This window comes from Leopardus geoffroyi, chromosome C2, assembly GCF_018350155.1.
Source record: "Leopardus geoffroyi isolate Oge1 chromosome C2, O.geoffroyi_Oge1_pat1.0, whole genome shotgun sequence".
NCBI classification, from domain to species: domain Eukaryota; kingdom Metazoa; phylum Chordata; class Mammalia; order Carnivora; family Felidae; genus Leopardus; species Leopardus geoffroyi.
In genome coordinates this window covers 97,331,376-97,352,495 of record NC_059333.1, presented here as the reverse complement: position 1 = coordinate 97,352,495, position 21,120 = coordinate 97,331,376, and the positions used below count along the sequence as shown (strand labels likewise).

General features: G+C 36.6%; 1 long non-coding RNA gene across 9 annotated transcripts in view; it reads left to right on the top strand.

Moving 5' to 3' along the window:
* LOC123611280 overlaps positions 1-21,120 on the top strand; it is a 211,775-nt gene that overhangs the window by 70,103 nt on the left and 120,552 nt on the right. For all 9 annotated transcript variants that reach the window (XR_006718529.1, XR_006718533.1, XR_006718532.1 and 6 more), the window contains exons 3-7: positions 8,890-9,012; positions 14,122-14,216; positions 14,530-14,670; positions 18,906-19,028; positions 20,743-20,865. This is a non-coding gene — a long non-coding RNA (uncharacterized LOC123611280). The remainder of the gene's footprint in view (positions 1-8,889; positions 9,013-14,121; positions 14,217-14,529; positions 14,671-18,905; positions 19,029-20,742; positions 20,866-21,120) is intronic.

Genomic DNA, 21,120 nt, shown 5'->3' with positions numbered 1-21,120 from the left:
CCTTAACGACCTTGTTCCAGCACCAGGGAATGTAGCCATTTATTGGGTTCTGCTGGGACCCAGGGGGCTTCAACAGTCTCTACCAAATGTCCTTCCAGCAGTGGAACAACTTTTCCCCGTGTGGCCCGAGAACCTCCTGGACCCCACTCTATTCCTGGGGATTCGCCCTTCCCACCAGAGTACCACCAGGTATGGAGCTGTGGAGTTACAGCCTTTGCACTCTGCTTGTTTGCAGTCTTAATGGAATTTAAACCTTCTCCTTTCTCCTTTCTCCCTTTTTAGTCTAGTCCCTGCAGCTGTTTCCAATTTTCCACTTTCTCTCCAGCTGCTTTTGGGGAGGGGTGCTTTTCCCGTATTCTCCCTGCCTCCCCAGTCTCCATCCTCTCTCCACCCGCAAAAGCGGTTCCCTGCCCTCCACGGCTTCTCGCTCCCCAAATTCACCTCTCCAGGCCATGTACCTGCTGAATTCTGTAGTTCAGGTTGTACAGATTGTTGTGTTAATCCTCCAATCAGTTTTCTAGGTGTGTAGGATGGTTTAGTGTTGGTCTGGCTATATTTCATGGACTCAAGACACACAAAACATTTCCATGCTGTTCTGCCATCTTGGCTCCTCCCCTTATTTCTCCTTCATTTCTATCACATATTTTGCAATTCAGTTTTTTGGTGTGTATACATTTAGTATTATGTCTTATTGGTGGGTTGACCATTTTATTATTCTTTATTATTACATAATGTCTCTGATTTGGGAAATTTTCTTTGAACAAGATAGACTTTATCTGACAATATGGCCACTCCTACTGTCCTGTGATCAGTTTTTGCATGATATATATTTTCTCCATTCTTTTACTTTTTATCTGCCTATATGTTTTTATTTGAAGTGAGTTTCATGTAAGAGTATATAGTTGGGTGATATTTTTTAATCCACTCGTCAAATCTGAGCCTTTTAATTGGTATACTAAGCCATTTACACTAACGTAATTATTGATATGTTACAGCTTGTCTACCATTTCTTTTTTCTCTTTATTGTTTTGGTTTTTATTTTTGCTGTATCTTTTTTTCCTGTCCTACTGTAGTTACTTTAACAATTTTTAGATTTCTGTTTTGTTTTTATTTATAGCAGTTTGGACTGTATCTCTTTATATAGCTCTTTATTGATTACTCATTCCTCCCTGTATTATTTTCTGTATAACTAAATTACCTACTGGTCATATACTTTTACCAATTTAAGTGAGGTGTAGAACACTTAACTTCCTTTCTGTTTAATTTTCTCCACTTATATATAATCGTTTAAATTTTTTTTTCTATGTTCATTTAGAACCATATCATGTAATATAATTTTTGCTTTAGCCATTATGATTCAGAAGTCTCAGGAGGGGAAGGAAAGCTTATTGGATATTTTTTCCTTATTTTGCTCTTTCTTTCTTCCTGATGTTTTATAATTGTTTTTTCTTAATCATTTCCTTTCTATGTAGAAAACTTCCTTTATATATTGTCTTAGAGTTAATAAATTCCCTTAGTTTTCCCTTACCCAAGGATGTCTTAGTTTCCCCTCCATTTCTGAAGAGCAATTTTGCTGCATAGAAGATTCTGAATTGTTTTCTTTTAGTGGTTGAAAAATGTCACTTTCTCCAAGGCTCTATGATTTCTGCTGAAAAATCTATTATTTCCCTTTTTTGTTTTTTTTACAGATGAAGTCTGTCATTGCTTTAAAAATTTTTCTTTTGTCTTTACTTTTCAGAAGTTTGACTATGATGTGTCTTGGTATGTATTTCATTGGGTTTAATTTGCTTGGGCTTTGTTCAACTTCTTGGATCTATAGATTTACGTCTTTTGCCAAATTTGGGAAATTGTCAGCTTTATTTCTTTGAACACATTTTCAGCCCCACCCTATTTCTCCTATCTCCTAAGATATTGATGTTCATACAATGTTATATCTTTGTTATATTTCCATGGGTCTCTAAAGTTCCATTCTTTTCTCTCTTTCTTTTTTTAATTTTGTTTTGTTTTGTTTCCAATCTTTTATCTCTGTTGTTCATTTGGGTAATTTCTATTGTTCTATCTTCCAATTCACTGATTCTTTCCTCTGTCGTCTCCATCCTACCTTTTAGCCAATCCATTGAGATTTTTGGTTGTTGTGTTCTTCAGTTCTCAAATTTCCATTTTCATTTGTTTCAAGAATATTTGTAATTGCTTATTAAAGCAATTTTATGATGGCTGGTTTAAAATCTTTGTTATATAATATTAAGATCTCCAAAATCTTGGTGTTGGCATTTATTGGTTCACTTTTTCAATCTTGATATCTTCCTAGTTCTTGGCATAATGAGGAATTTTCTACTGAAAACTGGACATTTTGCATATTATGTTATTAGACTCTGGATCTTATGTACCCCTTATATTTTAAATGGTTTCCTTTGACACTACTCTGGAAGGGGAAATAGAGTGGGGAGAGTACCACTTTTTACTACTCAGTGGGAGTAGAAGTCCAAGTTTACCATCAACTGGCTTTTAATTCTCAAAAAAAATGTATGCCTCATTACTTCTGCGCTGGATGGAAATGCTAACTTTCTTTCGGTACCACTTGGCTAGGAGGTATAGGTGTGTCTTTTTCCTGTCCCCAAATAGCTTTACATCCTTTACATCCTGTTGAGGGGAAAGTGTAGACTTTGGTGTTTTAGGTGGGGGTTGGGTCACATTTTTTTTCTATGGTGTCTGGCTATAGCAAGGCAGTCATTTTCTGAAAGGTTTCTCTCTTATTAGGCTATTTCGGATCGTTTGACTAGAGAAGTTCCTTTTAAAAGTTATATTGTCTGCTTAATATTGCTCTGCTAGTTACCAGACTTTGTGTATTTAAATTGCTTAGTCTTTTTTGTTCTTTCTGTTCTTCATTTTGGATAATTTATACTGCTAAGTTTTTAGTTCAATAATTTTCTAATTATGTAATGTGCTGATAATACCATTTAGTGAACTTTCCATTTCAAATCTTATCTTCCTCTGCTTTAAAAGTTCCCTTTGGTAGGTTTTTTTTTTTTTTTAATATATATCTTCTCTTTCTCTACTCATTAAATGCACATTTTTTGTTAAATCATTGGGCATGTTAGGTTTATTTATAATTCTGTTTTAATGTACTTATCTGCTGATTTCATCATCTGTTATTTGTAAGCCTGTTTTTATTAAATGAATTTTCTCCTGGATATGGGTCACATTTGCTTACACTGTCACATGTTTGTTAACCTTTTATGGGATGCTGGACATTATTCATTTCATATTGTGGAAGGCTAGCTTTTGTTCTTTAAAAGTATTGTGCTTTTTTTCTGGGTGCCAAGCTAGGTTACCTGCAAATCAGTTTGATCCTATCAAGTGCTGTTTTTAAGCTTTGTTAAATTTAATCTAGAACTGACTTTACTCTGGGGTTAGATTAGTCCTACTGCTGAGTCATGGCCCTTGTGAGATCTCTATTGAAAGCCCCATGTGTTCAACAGTATTTCCCCAGTCTGGCTGATAAGAACTAACTGATACTTGGCTCTCAGTGTGCTTTGGGAATTGTTTGACTTACAGCTTCCCTAATTCTTTGTTCTTTGCCTGGCCTCATGGAGATTTACCCTATGTATATATGGATTAATATTTAGTGAAAAATTCAAAAGGATCAGTATATAGATTTCTGGAGGGTTCTTCCCCCCACTCTGTGCAGCACTGTCTTTCCTGCCTCACCCTGCCCCTTCTAACATTCCACAAATTATAGTTTCCTTGATAATCATAAACTCTGATTTGTCTCCTTAATTTAGCAGGATCACTGAGCTCTCTTTTGGTTTCTCTTTCTTGTGCTGTAACCCAGAAATGGTCTCCAGCAAAACCCAAAGCAGTAATTTAGCTTACTTTGTTTCTCTTCACTCAAGGTTTCCACTCCTGTGCTCTTTGAGGTCCAATATCTACAAACAGTTGTTTCATATATTTTACTCTGGTTTTCTAATTGTTTATGGTAGAAGTAAGGCCATTCATGGTTAGTCTTTCAGAATCACAAGCCAAGCTTGAACAGGTCCTATTTAAGTTCCACTATATAAAGAGTACTGCCCTTTATCTCTATACAAAAGAAGCATTAGGAACTTGACTGAAAATATAACTTGTGTCCCACATGCTACCCTTAAATATCCTTCTATGTTCTGCAGCTGAAAATAAAAGTTTTACCAAATGCTGCATTGTAGAAGTTTTATTTTACAGTTCTTTCATGCCTAATTCAAATGAGTTAAGTCCACAGTTAAAAACCAGTCCCCCAAACAAAAGGGACCTCTGACAGTAGTAGGGCTTGCTATAGGGCTATATATAGCCACTTTCTGGGAGGGTAACCCCTTCTATTGAGACCTGGACATCAAGAAGGCGTTAGGGCAATAGACGATTAAAGTGAATCTAGAAAAGGTGTTCCCAGAGACAGTGGTCAATGAGAAGAACATATCAAACATAATTGCAATCTACTTCGTAATTTTACATCTGGCAGAAATGACCCCTCACTTTCCCGAGTTCAGAGGAGGTGTTACCTATCCCACTGTCTGAAGAGTTGGCAGCAGGGGATATAGATTAAGTAAATTAAGTTTCTGGCATAAACATAGCTGTGTAGGTCTCTTAACCTGTGACAAAAATACAGATGCAGTAAAGAAAACAAAACCAAAAATTCCACCAAATTTTATTTTTTGTGAAATTCGGGAGCACACTGAGTTAGATATATAATAAGTAAAGAGATAGAATTAGTAATTTTGAAACTTCCCAAAAAGAAAAGCTCCGGTCCAGATGGGTTCAATGGTGAACTATACCAAATGCTTAAGAAGAATTAGTACAAATTTTTACAAATTATTTAAAAATATGAAAGAGAAAAGAACACTTCCAATTCATTCCATGAAGTCAGAATTACCCTCATAGCAATATCAGACAAGGATAACACTAGAAAGAAAACAACAAACAAATATATTTATGAATGTAGATATAAAATCCTAAACAAAATATTAGGAAACCAAATCCAACAACATTTAGAAGGGATTATACACTATGATCAAGTAAGATTTATCTCAGAAAAACAAGGTTGGTTCCACATCTCAAAATCAATTAATGCTATATACCATATAAATAGAATAAAATACAAAAACCACATTATCATCTCATCCCAATAGATTCAAGAAGAGCAATCAAAACAAAACAAAACACTTGACAAAATCTAGCATCCTTTCATGATAATTCAACAAACTTAAAACAGAAGAGAACTTTCTCAACCTGAGAAAGGGGACCTATGAAAAACCTACAGATAGCATTACACTTAATAGTGAATACTGAAACCTTCCCCCTAAGATCAGGAATAAGACAAGGATGTCTGTTCATGCCACTTCTATTCAACATTATACTGTAGGTTCTAACCAGAAAAATAAGGCAAGAGAAGAGGAAAAGCATCAAGATTGTAAAGGAGGAAATGGAATCTCTCCATTTGTAAATGACACGATTTGTGTATAGAAAACCCTAAGGAATTCACTTACAAAACCTAGTAGAGCTAATGAAGAAATTCAGCAAAGTTGAAGGATATAAAATGAACACATAAAAGTCAATTGGTTTTCTATATACTAGCAATGAATAATCTAGAAGTGAAATTAAACAATTCTATTTGCAACAGCATCAAAAGGGGTAAAATATTTAAGAATAAATTTAACAAAAAAGTACAAAACTTATATATTAACAACTATAAAACATTTTGAAACAAATTAAATACCTAAAATAAATGGAAAGACATCTCATGTTCATGGATCAGATGCTTTAATATTGTTGAAATGACAGTACTCCCCCAAATTAATCTGCAATTTCAACTTAATTTCTCTATATCATAAAAGCAAAAAGTATAATACTATGTACTATAACTGTGAAAGGTATATATATATATATGGCTGTGCATACATGTATTACATTTTTTAAAACAAAGTCTGAAATGATTCACACACACACAAAAAAAAAAAAAAAAAAAAAACTGATGAAAGCATTTACTTGTGGTAGTGGTTGGGTTACAACTAGGCCAATGTGGAGACAGAGTGGCTCTATATATTGTTTTGATTTTTATACTCTGTGTATTATAGGGGGAAAAAAGTATGAGGACAGGAGCAGAAATTCTGCAGTTCTACCCCAGCAGCTTGTCAAAATCAACAAATAAGCTCTATATTGAGGTACTTCTGATAGGATATATGACTTCACAATATTCCAGACTTCCAGAGAATTTGACTAAGACTGATTAAGACAGGAGAAAGCAAGGGTGAGAAGGAGGCCACACGACTTAATTACAGTGGGATCTGAACTATATTCCGTCTCCCCCAGCTATGGGAGCTATGGCTAAGACTCTCCTCTGTTGCTTCAGCCTCCCTTCTTCTCACACCATGGTTGTTTATCCGAAGGCAAAGATGACCCAGAGGAGATAAAAGATGATTCTGATGCCCAAAGGAGTAAAATGGTTGGGAGAGAAGGAGAAAATGAAAGAGTATATGATAGTGTTTATGCTGACTCTGTTGAACTTTTGGTACCAGAGGGCAGAAGGCATATTCTGGAACGAGTGAAATTAAGGTAATTCTTCTCTGGCTCGAGTCCATATTTAAATCTGTTGAGATTTCAGAGTTCAGATCACAAAATGGGAAACTTTTTATGGGATTAGTTCTTTCTGGAAGTGGGAAAAGACTCTCCAGAGTCCTTACCATCTTTAGATGAGAAACCCCATGGGCCCAGTTCCCTCTTTACCTCTCTCCACCCGTCCACCTTGTATATCTTTATGAAGTTAATGGATTATAAACTACCACTGCTCAATTGCTTTCAGAGATGGACCACTGCGCGGGTGGGAATGGATGTCTCACATCTGTCAGATGAGAATGGTGTGGCCAGGTGTCTCTGTTTGCCCGGGGTACCAGCGGTCTGAAGACACAAAGGTCCGTGGAGGTAGAAGGTTGAAACTGATGGCTTAATTGTGTAATTGTTTGAAATCTTGTTGTAATTCAGTTTTGAATAGTCAGAACTGCTGGGAGAAAGGTGTTTTCATTTATGCTTTAAAAAGAACACCTATAATCGCATTTGATCATTCTGAAAGGTATTTTTGTGAAATTATAACAACTCAGTGAAATTTTAGTTACAAAAGAAACGGTCTGGTGTAGTTTCAGAATTAATGCTTTTGTTTTCTGTTTCTCATTATGAAGTGAATTCCAGAATTAATATTCAAAACCTTCCATAACTACACAGGGTGCTTTTCATTACAGGCTACAGAAAGTGGGGGATAACCTTTGAAACACAAGTACGTGCAAATGAGTGTTCTCAGAAGTTAGAAATAATTAAAACCAAAAAGAAAGAAACTATAAATACAAGGTTACGTATTTCTGTTTCCTAGAAATAGCAAAATAGACATGCTTCAATTCAAAGATGAAAGTGACAAATTATTCCATAACCAGAACTAATAAATGAAATCATTCCTGTGGGACAGTCTTTGTTTTAATAACTTCAGAGAAATCACAGAATCCTTCATTTTTATCATGACATTTTCATGAAATGAGAAACAGTTTATTTGGATTAATTATGAAAATACCAAAATATTTCCTGACTTATGGGATGGATAAACACATTGAGAAACTGAAAAAGAATTAGGTCTAAAAGTTACTGCATAGTTATTTTTTTTCTTCTTTAAGCCAAAACTAAGATACAATTTTCTGTTGATGGTGCTAATATACTTTTCTGACAGAGACCATTTCTGCCTTGGTCTTCTGTTTACACAGCATTTACCTAACTTAGCACCCGGCACAGACTAGGGCCTTATTAAATATTTGTGGAAAGTCGACAAATACATACGTGTATAGATATATACAGCTATCTATATGTATCTAGATACAATCTCTTTCAAAATTTTATTTTAGTGTCTGATTCATTATTCCCAGAAAGTCTATCCCCCAAATTACTGTCCACTTAGAATTTTACAAATATCTCAGAGGAATGAGTATCTCTCATGAATGCCCTTGCAGATGACACGACACGCAGGACAGTACAAGAATAAGTACTCCTTGGGAAAATGATGTTGAGACCTATCGACTTGAAGGGAAAGAACAGGGACTATCTGGACCACAGAATGAAGTTACACTGAATGGAACAGGCTCTCAGTGTCAGGACAAGGAGGGAGCATCCTTGTTTAAATGGCACTGCCCTGTGGCAATCAGGTAGAGCATAGACCATGGGTTGCTACACATGAAGGCCCCAAATCTGCCTGGTCCACATGTCCTGTCTACCTTAAATGAGGGAGATACCATTTTTGGTTAAGAATGTGATATATATTCCTAGGGGCGCCTGGGTGGCACAGTCGGTTGGGCGTCCAACTTCAGCCAGGTCACGATCTCGCGGTCCGTGAGTTCGAGCCCCGCGTCAGGCTCTGGGCTGATGGCTCAGAGCCTGGAGCCTGTTTCCGATTCTGTGTCTCCCTCTCTCTCTGCCCCTCCCCCGTTCATGCTCTGTCTCTCTCTGTCCCAAAAATAAATAAACGTTGAAAAAAATTAAAAAAAAAAAAAAAGAATGTGATATATATTCCTAAAGGAAAATTATGATGACTTCTCCCTATATTATTAGGGAACAGATAAGGTAGAATTTTTAGTTATTTCCTTTCCTCGTTCTCCCAATTAATAAATATTAGTAGATTCTGATAGAAGTATTTGAGAGCATTAGACCAGCACTTGAGAAAATACAATTAGCAGTTGGTTTATTTGCAAATGTGGTGCCTGTGTGGTATTTTACTGTATGCTTGATGTCTGGGGTTGAGAGGAAGGAGACGCTTTAGCTCATGTTTATAGTTTACAAATAAATGTTGATTTGAGCCCTGAAAACATAGCTGCTGTGTATCTCTTTCTGCAGATATAAATGAGTGTGCTGAAGGGCTGGCTCACTGCAGCCGTCACTGCATGAACACAATGGGACCTTTCACATGTGCCTGACACCCCGGCTTCGAGCTGGGAGCTGATGGAAAACAGTGTTACAGTAAGTGGCAGCAATAGAAACCCAGGAAATGTGTTGCATTTTACAAATATTAAACAAGAGTAATAAACAAAAGAACTGTACTGCATAACTTGCCAAAGCAGAAGCTTCTGGAAATGTTTTCCCCTGGGGTGTGGTAAGAGTGGGATCTTAGAAGTCCAACACCCTCATTGTGGTTTGAGGAAACAGGGGCCCAGACTCCACAGAAAATGGTTGGCATAATGACCACAGTGTACACAGTAAGGGCTGTCTCAAGGCTTGTGATCCAGGGCTCTTTTGGACCCACAGCTCTCCTTCGTGAGGAGTCTGCCTACCTTCATCACCTCTGCTATGCAGTATTTATTGAACACTAATAACTCCAATGCAAAATACCAGGAAAAGGAGCTAGTGGTGGTGACGTACAGGAGAAGCTCGTGATTGAAATAGCGTTCCTGGCACATCGGATGCTCTAATGTGTATTTTTCACATCAGCTCTTCTCCCTTTCCCATTTATTTCTTTCATTTCCATCATGACTTTTTTTTTTTTTTTTACATTTTATTTGTTTTTGAGAGAGAGAGAGAGACAGAGCACAAGTGGGGGAGAAGCAGAGAGAGAGAGAGAGAGAGACACAGAATCCGAAGCACGCTCCAGGCTCTGAGCTGTCAGCACAGAACGCGACACGGGGCTTGAACTCACAGACTGTGAGATCATGACCAGAGCCGAAGTCGGACGCTTAACTGACTGAGCCCCCCCAGGGCCCCTTTCCATCATGCCTTTAAAGAGGCACGAAGAGCTTTAAGCAGCTTCTTCTGACTGCATTCTCTTTCACTGGCTCATCTGTGTACCCCTTTTCTTCTTCTTACTCAAAAAAAGATGGTCCATGTCATCTAATTTTAGCCTTTCCTCACCTAGGCTCCATTATACAATTTAATAGAGCTCTTATTGTGAATATATTAAAATGTTAATATGTGGAATTATTAACCGCTATTAATAGCTATTATGTCTATTTTGTTTCGTGTCTTCTCCATTGGTCCACTACTCAACCTATAGATGAATAATGCACTTTCTGCTTTACTAAGCTTAAAATTATCTGATACAAATTCCCTCAAATTCCATATTCTCTGCTTCAATATTTCTCTAACTCACTCTTCCTCCACTTCTTCCCTCTTTTAAATGACAGAAGTTTTTTTTTCTTATTTCTTTGGCTGATTTATCCACCTCTGCTTCCTCTTATGTAATCAGGGTATATCAACAATGCATTTTCTTTCATCTTTAGACTCTGCCTTTCTGTCACTGACTTCCTCCCTTCTTTCTCTACCAGGTAAATTGTGTTGTGTTCCGAACACAACCATGTTAATTAGTTTTACTTTGAATTCAAGACCATAAATCTCCAATGATTATGCAGCATGACTGGAACACTCTATACCATCAGAGTATGTCTATTTCTATCCTCATCAAAAGGAATTCAAACACCTTCTCTTTGTGCTTCAAATTTTTATATTACCCCTGTTTTTGCCTTTATCCTTACCTTGTTTCTTACGTCATCAGGGAAGAGAATGCAAACTACCAGTCAAGTTAGCAATTGACCCAAAATACCCCATAGGATCTCATGAAAAAGACTTCACCCCTGTTAATATAAAGGAAGTGGTCCTAGTACTATCAAAGGCCACTTTCTCTACTATACTTCAGATTCCATTCTCTCTCATTATCTCAGTATCTTTGCTATTGCAGTTATCTAATGGAACACTCTCATCAGCCTATCAAAATGGTCCAGTATCTCCTGTCTTTAAAGTACCCTCCTATGAGCCCATGCCCCACTATAGCTTCAGTCTGATCCCCTTCATCAAACTTTTTATCACTTAGCCAATGTTTTCTCCTCATCTTGCACTCTCCCATTGTCCAAGACTAATCACATCTCATCTCTACCCACTCATAGTCATCCATAGCTTCCATGCTGCCAGGCTGCTTGTTAGCATCTCTGGTTTTATCCAACTTGACCTGTCAGCAGCATTCAACACACTTGACTAACCCCTGTTCTTATTCTTTTTTTAAATGTTTATTTATTTATTTTGGAGAGAGAGAGAGAGCATGCACACGTGTGCAGGGGAGAGGCAGAGAGAGAGGGAGAGAGAGAATCCCAGACAGGCTCCACACTGTCAGTGCAGAGCCTTACACAGGGCTCAATCTCATGAACCATGAGATCATGATCTAAGCCAAAATCAAGAGCCAGATGTTGAGTGGACTGAGTCACCCAGGTGCCAGAAGTTAAACCTTTCTATGTCTCACTTTTCTTCATTTTAAATTGAAATCAAGTTGGACTCTTAGCCAACTCAGCCACCCAGGTGCCCCCAACCTTCTTCTTCTCAAAACATTTTCCTTCTCTTTCATGTTTTCACATTTTCCTGGTTTCCTTTCCATCTCTTTCCCCTCTCTAAATGTCCAATTTATATTTCATTTCTCTTCTTCCGTTCACTATATGTGAATATATCAAACTGTGTACTCCTTGTCTCCACTTGCTTGCCTGATAGGCATTACAAAACAGAACTGCTGATTTCCAGTCTCAGTTCCAAATATGCTGTTCCCTGTTCTCCATACCTTAGAAAACTATCAGTTCAATGTTGGAGCCAAAAACTCAATGACACAAAATTGGTAAGTGACAACACTGGGACTTGAACTGGGGTCTTTAGGCTCCAAATATACTGTCCTTTCAACTTTCTCATGCATTTGTATACATTGTGTGCCTACTTATTGGTTTAATCAAGGAGGAATGATAGTGATAAATAGAATAAACAAATTTGTGTTCTTCCCTACGCTGTCTCATGAAGAGACATTTTTAGGGTCACTAAAGAATTTAAAGAATTCATCTCCACTGCACAAAATTCTATGTTTCTTTAATGCTTGGGTTGCCAGTGTAGCCGTGAGTTCTGATGGTATATTTCTATTGCTTAAAGACAAGGCAGTTTTGCTATGGTAGTATTTGTCTTTTCAAGAGCAAACTAATAGGACAGGAGAGAAGAATTAACTGCTAATTACGATACAACTTCTGAAGTGAGTCTTTCTCTCAGTGCCCTGAGGAGTCCTTTCAAGCAGAGAGAAATGTGGATGAGTTTTTCTTTCTTATTAATATTTTGACTTTTTAATGCGGCCAGAGGTTTAGGAGGTTTAGGAAATGAGTATACTTTACAAATGTCTGAAATAAAATCTCTTGCAGTCTGACTGGTGCATTTTTAGTTGTCATGAAAGAGGGGGCCATTATTGCTAATGACTTATGAGGTACAGGCTTTTGGTAGAATTTACTTGGTAGGGCAATTTGCCCTAGAGTTGAATACGTTTGGTAGAAGTGTATTTTTACATTTTTTTCCCTTATGAGAATATTTGGCTAAGTTCTTTGTGCAGGTCTCACTAGGCCTCAATATTTACTAACTGACACACAAAAGTTTCTTGGTGAAAACTGGTGTTTTGGGTGGCTTCAAAACCCGTCGGTGGAGGAAGTGTTTTCAGAACACGGTAATGTTTAAGGATGAATTATGTGTCCTTCAGATAACAAGTATATTTTAGGAAAATATTGTTTTAGTTTTTTCCTAGGAAAACAATATTTTGTGTTTGTCTAATTTCTCCTCAGAGGCTCTCAAAACACTGTATAGCATAAACATGAAATCTTTATGGAGTGGTATAAATACACTATCACTGACTCATGATTAGAAATTGGAAAATTCCTGGGGTGCCTAGGTGGCTCAGTCAGTTCATCATCTGACTCTTAATCTCAGCTCAGATCTTGATCTTAGGGTCCTGAGTTCTAGCCCCACATTGGGCTCCATGCTGAACGTGGAGCCTACTTTAAAAAAGTAAATAAATAAATTGGAAAATTCCAGATCCAGCGTGGTTAAATAAGACTTCCCCAGATTACCAAGCAATTTAGTGTACACTTAATATGTTGAATAAATAATGGTTATTTGCTCTCTGTGACAAACTACAAGGATCATTTTTTAAAGTTTTTTTTTTAAAGTAAGATGGTTGAGAATTATTTAACACCAGTATCAAGGACGCAAAATCTCAGCTTACTTCTAGTGGGCAGTTATAATAGATCTAAGTATGCACTTGTTTTAGTTTCATGTATTCTTTAATAAAGGTTAAAACAATGTAATTTATATTTAAATTAAATTACCACCAGCAGTCTTAGAACTGCATTGTCCACAGAAAATAACAAGAATAGGAGCCATGATTTAAAGTATGTCTCCTTAAAGAGTATATGTTAACATATTATAAAAATATCAGTCCTCTTCATTATTTTGATCTTTCCTTTAGCTTTCGAATTTCCCTCAGTGCTAAAGTAGTTGTTTCTAAACCCAAAGGGGTCCTTATTTTCAATAACAAATTGATTAGCATAATCCTTTTGTCTATTCAATCATTCAAAACCTATTTTTGAACATCTGCGATGAGCTGGGTAATGCAGGATGATGATGGCACAGAGAGATGAGCCCAATGACAGGATGAGCGCTGAGTGCTCTGCAGAGGAGCACATAGGGCGGCTGCCTACCAGAGACTGAGGCTGGGGGCCCGGGAGTTATTACCATACAGGCTCTGCAGCAGGGATCAAGACCGTTTGAATGCTGATACAGGCCTTCGAGGGTACTGAATCCCTAGCACCCTTTTCCTCTTCTTTCCTGTCTCTCTTCTTCAGTAGTTAAGAATGGAAGGAAATGAACCAATATAAACACTCTTATTAAGAAGAGGTGGGTCCAGGCAACACAAATGAAGAACTATAGTGGCCAGTGGTGAAAATAGCAGAATACCCAGATTCTGTATTTTTAACAATGATTCAAAGCATTCTTTATTTCTCATTTCCTCACTTAGAAAATGATTGATTACAATGCCTGTGTGCTTAGGACAATTGGTATCCATATGCTGAGGCCAGTGTCCCCCTAAATGCCTATAGTTAGTTGCATGTACCAGGATCAGCAAATTGTTTTTCAAAGTCATAGTATGTTTATGTAATAAGTGATGCTCATATATATCAAAACTAATTAGCACATCAACGCGATACTAGTTACTACGTATGATCAGCTCATTCATTGGTTTTGTGATCATACTTTTGTAAGGCTATTTTTAACATTATTTTCATGTACTTACAGCCTCTAAAAAAGGACAGATAATAACATACCATTAGCTTGAGAACAGATGCGTCAACTGGCAAACAACCTACTTGCGTTCTGATCATCGATTCAATGTGCGTATTTTTTATATCCTGAAAATACTGAAAATTCCCAGAGGTAACTGTCTTTTAAGAAGAGTGTTTAATAACCACTGGTGGACTCATTACTTTTCTGTATCACTTCATCAGTTTAACGTTATTTATAGGTTTATTTTTGATAAGGTATAGACATTTACAATGCCTAATAGCCCTCAGTTTTATATGTGTAGAGTGTTGATAAATTTCCAATAAAGTTTGTCATCCTCCTAACAGAGTGTACCCATTATTAACATATATTCAGGTTTCCCTGTTGTTATGCTAATAACTCTCTTTTGCTTGTTTTGGAAAGGGATTGCATTGGAAATTGTCAATAGCTGTAAAGAGAACAATGGTGGTTGTTCCCATCACTGAGAGCATGTACTTGGGGGGGCCCCCCATTGTTCCTGTAACCATGGACACCAGCTTGATTCAGATGAGAAAACATGCATAGGTAATGTATGGTAAATGCCATCTTCAGAATTTGCCCTGGATTCATCTAGCCCTTTCATCTCTAATACATATTTGTGGCTGCAGTATGCAAGGAGAAGTGAATTGAATAGTATCTCTGGCTACTGGATAAATGTAAAAGAAAGATTTCTTGGCAGAAGACATCATTATATTTAGGTATTTATTTTGAAATTAAAGATTTAAAACATTTTAACAAAATATATCGACTTAATAGTTTTATGTCAAGAAAATCTTGCAGGGCCTATCTAACCATTTAATGTAATTTATGATTCAAACAACATATACACCCTGCTTTACCTCAAGCAGAAACTAAACCATTGATTTTCAGCTTGGTGATGATTTGGGTGCATGTGCAACTTTGGTATTGCAAGTAGCTATATTCCAAAAGAAAACTTTAAAAGATATTATTCTTTGGAAATCCCACCTCAAGCCCATTCTTAATGAATAATTTTTCCAACATATTATTAGACTTTGATCATATGGGAAAATAAGAATAAACTCCACCTTAACCTTGTTCCATATGAAATGTTTAATCCAAAGCTTCTGAGAAAAAGGAATATCTACTAAAAATAGGAATAGTGAGCATCAAACTGTATTACTATGTGCTTTGGTTCTGAGAGAACCTCTAAGCCCCTCAAGCAATTTGCCATCATTCAGGAATTGTAATACCCTATTTGCTTGTTCTCTTTTGGAATACTTTATATTACCTTTCTTAAAAATTATACTATGAATCTGAAAAAAAATCTTTGACCATTTCGTACTACTCAATGTGGTTAGAGACAAATTGAAGTATCATAAAAGAAGAGGTGAGTTACAGAGGTCAAAGTATTTGGGATCTTTTATTTTGGCACTATAACATGACAGAGTGAACTTAAAGGGATTTTGAAGTATTCTGGTTTCATAAATTATTTAACCAAAACAATGTCATTACACATATTTCTTGATCCAACATTGCTTTCTGCATTTTTCCCAGTCTACAGTGGTTAACTTAATGAAACCAATTACTTCCCTTGCCAATATGCTTATATTTTTCTACCTTGCTAACATTTTTATCTCTGGAAAATATAAAAGACTTTCTTCTTTCCTCCCTCCTTCCCTCCCTTCCCTTGTTCCTTCCTTCCTCCCTTCCTTCCTTTCTACCGGTCTTTCTCTTTTGACTGTTGGATAAGAGAAACTGGAATTTTGCTAAACCTCTGCAATTTACAATCTGGTGTCTTTCCTTATTCTTTGAAAAGTACAATTCAGTGAAGCTCTTATTTACAGCTAGAAAAAAAAAAAATAACATCTGCCAGGGTCAAAATGTGGAAAAAGTACATATTTATAATATTTCAGCAGTCAGCATGAGGTTGTACTGTTTATGGCTCAAGTTTATTTCATCTTCCAACAATAAATAATACTCATTCCTTAAGTCCAAATATTCACTTGAGTAAAGGCAATGATTTGTTTGGAGTATACATACACATACTTTGCTTATTTGCCTGAGAACAGATTAAAGCCGTGGATGCTTTATAAGAACATTCATGCATAAAGGAAACTAAATAATTTTTTAGCTTATTTTAAGATTAGCTTTTCAAAATATAGTTGAATATACAAATAAATGTGAAAATCAGTCATCTAATCTGCAAATGTTCAGTCTTACCCAAATGCAAATTTTATTAGGGCTAAAACTTAGAGACCTGTTAAGTGGCTATCCAAAATATTAGTGCCTGACAGGCAGTAAGTTCACTAAATTTAACAATTGGTAATTGTTAGGAAATATTTTTTTTATTTCTAACCTTTGGAGCTTTATTCAGTGGTCATATATGGGGAACAAATATAAAAGCTCAAGTTCTTTTATGGTTTACTTTTTCTGTTGTTTTTTTAAGTAGGCTACATGCCCAGAATGGAGTCCAACATGGGGCTCAAACTCATAACCTTAGTATCAAGACCTGAGTTGAGATTGAGAGTCAGATACTCAACCAACTGAGCCACCCAGGCATCCCTTATGGTTTACTTTGGATGCTTTTTTGAAATTAGAGCTGAAATGTTAAATTATTTTGCCTTGCTACATTTGCCTTGTTGATACTCTTTTATTATTATTATTATTATTATTATTATTATTATTAGGGCTACAATTTTATATACAGGTGAATTTCTCTGTAACACTGCAACATTTGGAATATTGGCTTATGTCAGAAAAAATAGAGATGAGGAAAATTAAAAGGGAAAAATAAGAAAGCAAAAATCTCACCAAATAAGATCAGAAAAAAATATATAGTAATTTGGGGAACAGGTGATGCAAAAGTTGAAGAGACAGGGCATTTTAAGAAAGGCTTATGAGGCAGAAAGGATGTTCAGGTGAGTTCCAGACTGAGGATGTTACAGATGAGACATGCTAGAAATAGACCCAGAGGAATGATAATAGAAGAAAAATCCAAAATGGATCATAAAATGATAGATGGAGGAACTAATTTTCCAATTATGTGATGCAATTGTGCTCTGTGCTAGTTGAGAACAGGGAATCCTAAGACCTGTATGTTTAGAGGCTCTGGTGGTATCTGAGAAGACTTAAAAAAAAAAGAAAAAAAATCTTAAAATTAAAAAAAAGAAAAACCTAAAGTATAATGTTTTTGATGAAATGAAACTGAGTTTTATAAAAAATATTGGGGGGGGGTGGTGCCTGGGTGGCTCATTCGGTTAAACGTCTGACTTGTGGTTTTGTCTCAGGTCATGATCTCATGGTTCGTGGGATCAAGTTCCACACTGGGCTCTGTGCTGAGACCACCAAGCTTGCTTGGGATCCCCCCTACCCAACACCCTTCCCCCAGTCATACTCACTTGCTCTCTCTCTCTCTCTCTCTCAAAATAAATAAATAAACATTTTAAAAAAGCAATAAAAAAAGTTTTGGTCCCCTATATTCATGCTTTTTAATCCAAAGGGCAAAAGAAGGTTTAATATAAAAAGGCAAAAATATCACGAGGAACTTTGTGAGCAGCGCTGCTTGTGACATTTTGCAAGAGGAAGAACGTTTTGTGTCCAAATGACCCTCATTTAGATATTTTATGGTGACCCTTCACCTTGGCTGATTGATTGTACTTTTTTTCTTTCTTTTTTCTTATCTACATTTCTTACATTGGTACCCTTTCCAAGGTTAATTGAGACACTGACCTTTTATATCTGTGACTGCTCATGGAGTTATGGAACAATGAAATTCAGTAAAGTCAGCACTGAAGGCCACCCAACTTAACAGCTGAACAAACAGAGGGGGTCAAACTGAACCAAGGGCAGATAGCCAAAAACCCTGACCACCCAATTCCCAGCTGTGTAGCCTAAGGAAATAGTGGGTGAAGAGTCTGTCACCACTCCTCAGCCAATTATGTTAGAAATGATCACCTCAAAACTCAGGTCAAATAGATTATTTTGCAGCTGAAAGCTTTTGATTGGACATCTTCTGGTGCATGTTTATTTTCCTCAAGGCAATTATGTCTTAGGAAGCAACATTCAAGATGGTAAACTTTTAGAATAATAGTGTTGAAGGAGACTTAAAGACAATTATTTTAAAAACAGTTTATCTGATAGGACATGCCAAGGTAATGGTGTCACCAATGGTGATAAAACCCCCTAGATCCCACTCATCCATCCAGTCAAAGCATCATCAAGTAGTTCAAGCAAATGCGCTGAAATATTGTCATTTAAAAACATAATATTTAAAATGATTTTCTGCCCTCTCTCTCAATTGCAGTTACCACTTCTCTTGCCAGTCACATGAATTCCATTTACTTGGGATTGTTCTTTCATCTGAAGTTCTGGAAGAACAAACACATTATGGAGGCTAAGACTACCTCCTCTTTGTAGCTACAAAATGTTCACGAAGTGGAATTTTTTGTCTCTTCTCAAGCCTGGCTGTTGTTGTTGTTGTTGTTGTTGTCCTCTGATCTCTGTTTGTTCAGTCAGACTGCTGTTTAAACTGGGAAAATAGCAGATATCTCTTTTCCTGTGCTTATCAATGCACTTGGAGATGATTTACATACTTTACAAGCATAGGAGAAGCATTTAAGAAACAAACCCAAATGTGGGCCTCATTCCTTTTGTGTTATAGTTTCTTTGATGTTTGTACTGTGTAGCTTGAGAAACAGAAAATGATCAGTAAAAGAGTTGTAACTTGGAAGTTAACCGACTTCTATGGGTTGGTTCAATTCCGGTCTCTTAAATAACATAAATGTCCTTTTCTCCTTCAGACCTCGATGCATGTGAGAGTTGAGAAGCCTGCTGTGCCCAACTCTGCCTCAACTATTTAGGAGACTATGAATTCAGTTGTCAGGAAGGCTTTCGAATCACTTCTGATGGTTGTGGATGTGATGGTAAATTCCTGAGATCGAACATGAAATCATTATGTGATGTGGCAATCAGTGCAGGATGAACATCTGAGGCTGAGTAGGTTAGGGGAGGAAAGGGAAGGTTTTGACACTAAAGGGACTTGGATTTGTACGTGCTTCTACCATTCACTATTGTATGAACTTGGGTGACCCTAACTGCTCTGAGCCTTAGATCCTCATCAGTAAAGTGAAGACAATAATAGGATTAGTGGGTAAATTAAGTAAAGTAATAAATGTAAAGTGCCTAGTACAGTGATTGACATCAAGAAATCACTCTGCTAAAAGTAGCTATTATTAGTATAATATTCATTGGCCCATAATCCCTTTTACCTAATTTAATATACATAGGCAAGAGAGATATTCAGGGAGGCCATAGCACACTGCCATAAGAATCACTCATGGCAAGCTTGATGGGAATTAAAGTTGGTTGCTCAAAGTCATTTTAATTAAGAGAGTCAAAGCAAAAGGATTGCCAGTTCATGAGCCACAGTTCAAATTTTTACCACATTCCTTTACATAACCGAAATTAATCTACCTAATGCAAGCTTTCAGATGAGTCATTTTATAATCTTCCGATTTATTTGTTAAAACCAGTTTTATGATATATATGTTTAAATATCATAGGAAAGTGCGAATTTAGTGAGTAGGATTAATTCACCTCTTTATACTACTAAAAATGGCTCTTGTAAGTCATTGGTGTAATTTATTTCTTAAAGCTTATCTTAACTATATAAACTTTTTTCATTTATGATCATTATTACCATTATTTTGATCCATAATTTTTAAATAGAAGCAAAGATTAGAGGATGGATATCTATTTTAATAACAGTAAAATTACGTGAGAAGGTTTTAACATTTTAGAGAGAACAGTGTTTCTTTGCTTAAACAACTTCCCCTACATTCTTTTGAGGATGATAGGTATGTTTCCTCATATGGGTAGCCAAGCTCCTTAGCCTTGCAGTGTAGATAACAGCAAAGAATATAAAACTGTATCTATATTCTAAACACAGTAGAGTATATTACCATTTACCACATTCCATCCAATTAACAAGGCCAAAAAAAAAAATTGAATTTCACGTACCATCTGCTTTTAAGTAGAGTGAGCCAAGAGATGATTGTATGGCGTGAATGTACATACTTGGGTACACACATCCAAATGGGAAAGGTATCCAAAATCTGAAGCAAAACTTAGAAACTCAGCTTTATAAATGAACTTTTAGTATCATAAACACATTGACCAAAGTCTGGGCTCATATGTGGACATACACCACTAGTAAGTCATGAGATCAAGGCCTTCCATCTCTAAAATTGTCCACAAGCCTTGTACAGAATTACATGTGGAATAAATTCTTCACCATAGATACTGAATAATTCGAGAATGATGAACGTTCTGCAGAAGTGGTGCACAGCCTGAGACCATTGAATGTCTTTTAAGTTGTATATTCTTCATCAAAATCTTGTGATCAAGGTTTCAGGAAGAACTGGTCTGTGTAGATGAACTACAGTAAACTTGGAAATGAGTGGAAGAAAAATAATTGGCATGGTCTACTTGAGAAGAGTTTGGGAGTTATATTTTCTATATGGACAAACCTTGTTACTGACTAATAAAGGTCACAAGGGGAACACAGTGATGCCCATGAGTTCATAATGTCTATCCTATCTCTCAACACCTAAAAACAACATTTTTAAATTTTCCTAGGTGTGGATGAGTGTCTGAATGTCAGTAGAGTCTGTGACCAGCTGTGTATGAACTCTGTGGGAACATACGACTATACCTGTGTGGAAGGCTCCAGAATTGGAAGTGATGGGAAAACTTGCATCTGTAAGTCACTGTGAAGAATTTTATTGTTTCTCTTCTAAATATTTCCACCCTCATCTTGTTCATGGAGAGAAACGGAGACCACGTGACCCTTAACTCAACCTGCCCTCCCTTTTCCCTCTTCACAGACTGAGCTCTTCCTTTTCCTTCGGTTCAGTCCCCTGCGGTTTCAACTTCGTGCTTGCTGCTTCTCACCTGCATTTACAAAAGACTTTTTGAAAGGGCCTTCTCAAAGAGATGCACCTTCCAGTCACCCCC